The following is an 8,798-nucleotide window of genomic DNA, read 5'->3' as shown; positions in this document are numbered from 1 at the left end:
AACTCCCATACAAGCCACAGAACGGTGAGGGGGTAATCATGTTACAAAAACCTAAATATGTCCTTGTAGGAATTGTCCCCAAAGCCATCTGGCTTAAGAGGGTCGAGCAAATATAACTCTCTCTTTGCTGGCTTGATCACCTGTCAACCATTGACAAAATAGCTGAAATTAGACATAATCAAACACCAGAAGAAAACCACACAGCACAACTTATGTTCATTTTGTACATGCTGGTGAGATCATTTGGAACAGACTCACGCAAAGCAAATAGTGATCTGCCTTTCCTTGCTGCCGACTCCAGGCAGGGATGAAAACCATGTCCTTGGTGGCCAATTGGTCAGCCTAGTATTTTAAACAAGGGATTTTAAGTTGCTGTATATCAATTTCAAGAAACATAGGTCTCAAGCAACAGGAACTTACTGGAAAACTGGCCAACACGTCAGCTGTTTTGGACTTCCAGGTAGGAACCACATACATATCCACGATGTATATATCTTTGCCCTATATTGATAGTTTTTCAAAAAAAATGAAATCTTCATAGAAGTATGTTCAACAACAAGAGACAACCACACTTCACGAGATTGGAGTTTCACCACTAAACAGCTATTTAGAAAATATGTGTTATTCAAAAGAAAAAAGCAGGCCAATGATGTCTGTTGAAAACCGTACATGTCTTTGGGTGGCTTCTTGTACCATCTTCAGGCACGTGTTTCCAATCTGAAACAGTAACAACAGTAAGTTACCTGTGCCATTTATTTGAGACAAGATGAAGTTGGGAGGAAAGCTCAAGTATACCTACATTTGACTCCATGCACTGAGGAAGACCCAGGCTCCAAAAGTCCTCTCTGGTCAGGCACACATCACCCTCCTTCACAATGACCTCTGCTCCAGGCCTATTGTGGTCTAGCACATAGCTGAGCTGCAAATAACAGATTGCAAAACATACTTCAAGCCAATAGAAAACATAGACAAATTAAATTCAAAACAATGCACCTCCATCACTGTGCATGAAGTAAACATATATCTACCAGCTTGTCTTGAATCGGATGTAGATCCTTTGCGTATTTCGCACCAGAGAGGGCATACTGGTGGTCAGCAACTGACCCCTCCGAATCCAACTTCGGTTCAGCTGTTATTAGATAGACACAAAATAAACAGTATTATTGAAGTACCACACATGAAGTATACCTAAAATGTGTCCTTGTATTGATAATCAAAATACCTCTCAACATAGGCCTGATAAAGGGCTTCAGCTGAGACACATTCACACTCTGTCTCAGCTGAGCTCCTGTTGAGCTCAACAGGGTTGCCACACCCTTGTTGGTGATTGAGGAAACCACATAAGGGCCAAACCAGTTGCACTCCAGTTTTCCACCTTTTCGGCCCTCCTTCCTCTTATTCGCTCTTAGGACCTCATCTCCAACGTTAATCAGGAAAGATTTCACATTCTTTCCCTTGCGTTTTTCAAAAGAGATTTTCTGTCTCTGTTGTGCTATTTGGATGTTCTGGTAAATCTGAGAAAGATATGTAACAGTTATCATTTACAGTCCTTAACATACGCTTGCATTTTTTAGGAGTTATTATGTTTTAAATATTGCCATTTTATTCTCACCTTCGAGTGCAAATCTGCAATGGTTGCAGCCTTTGCCTCAAGCTGCTGTTCTGCCTCATCAGCAGGCACCAAAACAGAGGTATCATCCCTGTCATTGACTGTAGCATTTATAACACCCGGGACGCGAGGGTGCCTCCCAAACTGGGCAAAATAGGGCGTGCACTTGGTTGACCTCTGAAAGCATAAAAATTCCTTTTAGTATCTCTGTTGAGTATTGTTTCCATCTGCATTTGTTACAACATTGTACCTGCTTTGAGGTGTTAATGCTCGCCACAATGCCCCTCAGATGTAAATCCCAGTCATTCTGGTCCTCTCCACAGTACTTTGCAAGTGCTTTTTTTATGTTTTGGTTTGTACGCTCATCTTGGCCATTGCACTGGGGATGGTACGCTGAAGTGATGCAGTGTTTTACACCCAGTGCATCAAAAACACCACGGTTGACCTGCAGATGGTTTAGTGTACACCAATTACCAAATTACCTGAAAAATCGTATTACATTGTTACACATAACACATACACTGTATTAGATAGATTATTGTACCTCATTGACAAATTCCCGTCCTTGGTCGGTAATGATCTTCTCGACAAGACCGAAATCGAGAAGAATATTTACAATCTTTTTTGAGACCTCAACAGCTGTTTTGTGGTAGAGCGTTTTTGCTACCACCCACTTCGTGAACAGATCAGTCGCTGTTAGAATGTATCTGCAATATAAAATGCAGAATGTTGTAAATACATACAGAATCACTGTAAATGATTTCCTTTCTTTTTAAACCAGATTCTTCACGTTTAGAACCTTTAAAGGAGGTTACACATGCTTCAGCCCATCATGATAGTACCTTTTGCCCTTAGCAGTGGAGGGAAGTGGGCCAATGAGATCCACACATGTCTCACTCTGTTTCAATGTACACATACAACACATTTCTGTAGATCAATAATCAGTCAGTCAGTCAAAAACTCCCACCCATTTCTTCACGTCCTCCCGCATAGTGGACCAGTGGTACGTTGCCAAAACCTTCTCGGTGGTGCGCCTTCTCCCTGCATGACCTCCGGAACCCAGGTTATCATGGCACTCCTTCAGGACATTGATAATTTGGTCCTTGGTGCACACAACCATCCTCTCATTGTCCTTGTATGTGTAGTACAAATCTCCAGCTGGCACAACAGGAACAAAAAAACAATCATTTAGACATGTGTAGAGATGACATTATGACTAAAAGCTGTTCAAGAAATCCAGTGGCAAATGTGGTTTAGACGTAACAACTACAGTAATGTAAAGTGTGTATAAAAAGAAAAAGGAGAAACAAGCTGTGGAGTCCTTGCGATTTACTGAAAAATGTTGGAATTGCAATATGATAAACCATTAGAGGTATGATCACTTTTGCACCAAAAAACACCATTAGATAAATAGATAGATAGATATATACTTTATTGATCCCTATAAGTAAAGGGATGTGATGATGTCACATGTACAGGGGGTTTATACCTCATAATAAAAACGTATGTTCGTGACTTAACCATGGTCTTATTCTGTTACTTACCTTTGATCAGGTATTGTTTGGATGCCCTCCGAATGAACGCCTTCCTTTTATCATGCTTTTCAGCGGCGATGGTGAGATTGTGGTAACCACCATTGAGCACGTACTGCTTTATCTCAGCATAAAAGCTCTCCATTTCTGTCATGAAAGTTAAAATGTTCGCGGTAATTATGGGGAAGCGGAGGGATCTAGATCGTTCACACATAACAAGCTGTACCGAGTTCCTCCGGCTGCAGTTCCGCAGACGGCCGGTGTGTGGCAGCATAGCGCTGGGAGCAGAGGGAGGTGAGTATATGACGGATATGACGGATGACGGATGCGACGGAAATACACCCGAACATATTTGGTAGGCCGAACATATCTGGTACTGACACCGGCGTACTTCGTAGCGGGAAATTTCGAGGCTGCACATGTGTAGACTCCGCGGTCTTAAAATCCCCACAATGCTTTGCGCACTGACCAATTTCCAAATCTTTGGCGGAAATCACGCTCCATTTAAGGCGGGGCCTCGCATATGACGCACACATGTTAGCCTGTTCCACAATTCTTTGTTTTCCGAGGCTAGGAAGGATTCTTGCCTCGCTTCTGAAGCAAGTGACTCGGAAGACATGTGCTACAAAGCAAGCGTCCTCGACATTGAGAAACACCCTCTGTCACAACCTCTAAAGAGTATCGTGAACTGAAGTCCCTAATCTTTAAGCCTTTTTTCATCCACCAGGATCAGAGGACACTGATAATACTGAGACACTGATGTCTCATTCTGTCTGCTCACATATTGTGTCAGAAAGAGATGCTGAAAATGTTGAAAGTGACCTCTTTAAGTACTCTTATTTAATACATGGGTCAACCTACAGAGTTGGTGGAAGTGTGCCAAACTGACATCACTCATCTGTGGAGTCATATTGAATAAATCCAGCCTCAGGTAGATTGATGTGTCTCCCTCCTCATCCTGAGGTCATTTTCTCCTTTACTCATCCACTCCGTCCCTTTCTGCCACCAGATTCTTTCACTTGAGCTTTAATTAGCTTCTGTTTCAATCTTTAATAGCCGCTTTCTCACTGTGCCTTTCTGCCCGGGCCGCATTTGGAAGTGCAGATTAGATTCGGCCACAGGCGGCGGTTAGCACAGAGGGAGATTTGTTTCAAAGACGGGGGACATGGAGAGGGATTTGAAAGTTATATGGACATGTATGATACCTCCCACTGCTCTATCTACCAGAGGACACTATTCAACTTGCTTTCAATATTCACCTCGGTGGCTGTGCTCCACGCCATCGGTATTTTAATGATCACATAGCTGCACATTGTGTATTCTTAATGGAGCATACTGTTGATTTGTTTACTATAAACAATGAATCTGTCAGGACCTCGACACAAACTGATGACAAAACTTGAATGTAATAACATGTATTTATTAATTCCAATGATCAGGAAATCCCTCTTAACAGAGTAGGTGCTGGAATAAACTAAAAGCGCTCAGAAGGAGGAAAAAACTAGGCATAACAAAAGGAGAATTTAGAGAAAACTTAAGCCTACAAAAATCAACAAAATAACAAAACCTGACATGAGAGAAATCAATCCTTTCTGAGCTGAGGCTTGGCACAAACAAAGAAGACGAACTGACACAGGACAGGGGAGAGACAGGACTATTTAAACATGAGGTGAGTGGGAACAGGTGGAAACAATCAGGGGCGGGGCAGACGCTGATGAAGGCGGGAAAAACACACAAGGGGAGGAAGAAACGGCCTGAAATGAAAGACAAGTACAAAATAAAACAGGAAATGACAGACAGACAAAATACATAAACACAACTAACACATTTGACGAGACACAGCAGAATCATTTTTGACAACATTATGTTAGTCCTTTGCTCAAAGTGGCTACATTTTAGAACATGTATTGATTTGCTCTATGGTGGAGAGTTTAGTTCAATAATTAGCAGCTTGTTCCCTGAAAAATGATGTTCCCATACAAGACTGCATGGTCAATTATATTAGAGGCCCTATTGTGCTTTTTGGGGGGTTTATGTCTTTGCGTATGTGAATAGTCTGCAAAGGCTAAAATCCCAAAGTCCCTCCTGAGGGAGTTTCTCTCCCACATATTTCCCCCTCTGCCTGAAACGCCTCCATTGGAATCTTTAGTTTACTTCTGTAACATAGTTTAGTCACTAACACTGGCGCTTCTATTAGCTAGAGCTCCAACTCTCTCAACGGTTGACCAATCACAACAGAGCCGGCCAGCTAACCAATCAGAGCAGACTCTGGTTTCAAACAGAGGGTGAAAAGAGGTGCTGCAGCACAGGCAGTATGAGAACACATTTTGAACATTAAAGCTTGGAGACATGTCGCAGTAGAGTATGAACCTGAGAATGTGCATAATAGGGCTTCTATATAAGAGAAATTTACGTCTGTTTTTCATGTTAAATAAATGTTATTCCAATCACTGGACTGATTGGAAAAAAAGAAGCTTTCCTCCAGACTGAATGCCAGAAGACAAATATACAGTGATGTACATTTTCACTTTACAAGTACAGAGGTTACTTTGCATACAAACTGACTGCCAGTGTTTTGCCTCAGTGATCCGTACATCAGTGATTTCTTAGTGATACACTGTAGCTCCACCTCTCCATTAGCGCTCTACATTATATCTCCAAAACATGTGAATGTCACGATGTAAAATTGAAAAAAACATAATAACTTAACGTTAAAGTGAACAGGCATGTTTCCATTTGGTTATTCATATGTGCTGTTGGTGATTAAATAAATATCTTCATGACAGCTCAGCACTGATACCCAGTTTAGTGGCAACAATCTCTCGAGCATTACCACTTAGCAAGGAAACTCCCAGGCTGTGTCAGAAGATGACATTAAAGACGATTGGAGCAGCAGGAGCCCCCTGTCACAGCCCGGGTCCCCTTGACTCACGCTGAGATTTTGAAACTAATGATACTATACTCTGGCCGAGAAGACGTGCTGTTGGGAAACATGCAGAACTTAATGGAACAACTGGTGTTTATCTGTGGTTTCAAATATGGAGGGTACAGAGAAACCATGCATCATGTCTACCTATGTCTTTTGCATTGTCGGGTTTATGTAATTGCTAAAATGTACTTTAATCCGTGCATAAGGGTAAATAATTGACTTTATCCTTTCCTAAATCAAGTTTATGAGCGGCTGTTCTTTTACACAGCTGAGTGATAATCTGGAGATCTCCATGTTTGAGGGTACTTTTAGATCATTTTCAGTGGAAAAGATTAGACCTAATCTTGTTTTGACTCATTATTCACTATTTTGGATGTCACTGCAACATTTCCAAGTGTAAACACTCCCTATCTATCCCTAGCTTCTGATTCTGGAGGGAATCAGGGCAGAAGACACATTTGTCAGCTATAATTGAGGTCCCACGGATAAATTGCTGTCCTGATATTGGGATGCAAGATCTTCCTGCAGTGACCCAGTTTGTTCATAAACACATTAGCGTCTTCAGCTCCAATATAAACCCTGCAGATGCTCATAACAAGGCCATCATCGGAATAAAATCCACTAACAGATAATGTGTGGTTATATTAAATGCATTTGTATCATGGGAGTTGGTGCTAATTACTATTTACAGATCAAATGTCTGAGATTGGGTAATTAGGGATGGCTGGTGTTGCCGTTTAGTTGCATCGCCATGGCTTCAAAACTGAGATTAAAAACTGACTGGATCTTTGCATCTTTCCGTCTTCAAGCATTGCTGTGCCTATTTAAAAAGAAAAATTCATCTTCTGTGTTTTCTTCCTCTCACTGTGCCTCCCCCTTTCAACTCCCGATTCCCAGTTTTCTCTCGAAGCCCACGTTTCTCTCGGCCTCCTTTCTGCCTTTGACGATGATATCATAATGATGCCAGTAACAGTGAAGTGATTAAAAGCTTCTGCTGGCCTCCACTCTGCAGGATATTTCCCATAAAACCATGCTATTGCTCCTTACCCCTTTTGTACGCAGGTATTAAATCAGCCAGATAGCTGGGAGTGAGGCTCCTGATGGCCGCTCTGTTCCCAGTGGAATATGTGGCCTACATTTGCTTATAGTGCAGCCAATGTGAGTGTGTTTCTTTGTCAAACTATTTTCTCTTTTGTTTCCTCAAACATCTGTCTGTCTGTAGTCTTTCCCTTCCTCTCTCTGTTTTCTCTCACATACTGTACATGCATCAAAGATTTTATATCTCATCATTGATTGCTTACCATTCAGCTCACGAGCACATGCCCTCGTAACCTTTACAACAGCGCATACATGTGCGCAGGATACACGTTTGACAAAAACACACAGTCACACACACACACACACACACACACACATACAGTATATACACAAAGGTCACCTTCCTTGGCTTCATTAGAGACTGCTTTATTATGGCTGACAGACGTGCCCATACATCATAGGTCCCCTGGTGGAGCGAGAGAAGATACAAAACAAACTGATAAAGGTGTAACACACTGAGAAAGGGAAGATGACAGATAATAACACAGACACAACAGTATACACTCATATACCAATACACTGTGCCTATTGACAGTGTCTTCAATAGGTTTCTGCCATTGTACTGCCTAAAGAAAGCGTCTCTGGGGAGAGATCAGCAGCTTTTGTTACATTGCCTTTTGTCACTGAGAAAAAAATGGACTGGAATTGTTATCTTTAGGGGGAAATTAAGTTTTAAAGATGCTTCAGATTATAATAAATCCAAAGTGAGTCTGATAAAACCCAATCAAGTGTTTGTCTATGGAGTTTCAGCCCAGAGACGAAGATCCTTTGTGAAACTCATTACCTCTGAACTCAGTGCTTTTGTTGCATTGTCTGCACCACTGCAGAGGAAGTTAATCCCCCTCTTTTCATCACCTGGACAGTCAGAGAAAATCATTATTTTATATCTGTAAAAAGAATGAATTGGATGGACATTGCAGTTATTAAGATTCTCAATATTTTTAATTCTTGTATTTACTTTCTATAAAAATGTATTTTGGAGATCTAATGAAGGAACTATTCAGAGCTCTGCCGACCGGGATCACGTTACACTTATTTTAGTCCTTTTTAATTACCTGTCAGTCACTTGTTTTCGCTGTGGCTATTCCATTTTCTAGTTAGCAGTGGATAATGAATAGTGTAATAATAATAATAGTGAGTTTAAATTCACTGTTAAGTTGTCCAGCCCTCAATGTAACCCCTCTGCCCACTTACAGAGTTGTTTTCAGCCACAGCATCAAGCTGTTTTCATTGGATACGTTTTGAAAGCCCACTGTACAATACCTGCAGCAGATTGACACAATTATCCACTAACTCTTTTATTGATTACTCAACAGTGTTTGAAACCCCTCTCCACAATGCCAGATTGTCCAGGTTAATGTTACTGGGTAGCAAATGATGAATCCTTTAATAATATATTAATTGACGGCCAGAAAGTATTCAATTGTAAATGTTGAGTCTAAAAATAATGCAATAAGCTTATAAAATACTCACCATATATGGGGCGAAGCCTGCGAGCTAGTTCAGGCAGTCAACTCGAGCACTTATGCTGCATTCATACAGTCTCCTTAATACGCCGCTCTATTGAACCAGCCAGATATCTCTCTATGCTTTGCTTGCTGCTGCTATTGCTGCAGCTACTTCCACGTCG

The 8,798-nt window shown here is 41.3% G+C and overlaps 1 long non-coding RNA gene across 1 annotated transcript; it reads right to left on the bottom strand.

Annotated features, from left to right (window-relative positions):
* Positions 1-1,990: 1,990 nt before the first annotated feature.
* On the bottom strand, positions 1,991-2,637 carry LOC117556068. The gene is made up of 3 exons (XR_004570491.1): positions 2,577-2,637; positions 2,154-2,316; positions 1,991-2,054 (listed from the first exon to the last, which is right to left on the bottom strand). It is a non-coding gene; the product is annotated as an uncharacterized LOC117556068 (long non-coding RNA).
* Positions 2,638-8,798: the final 6,161 nt, after the last annotated feature.

This window comes from Gymnodraco acuticeps, unplaced genomic scaffold (assembly GCF_902827175.1).
Source record: "Gymnodraco acuticeps unplaced genomic scaffold, fGymAcu1.1, whole genome shotgun sequence".
Taxonomy (NCBI): Eukaryota; Metazoa; Chordata; class Actinopteri; order Perciformes; family Bathydraconidae; genus Gymnodraco; species Gymnodraco acuticeps.
This window is presented reverse-complemented; position numbering and strand designations above follow the sequence as displayed.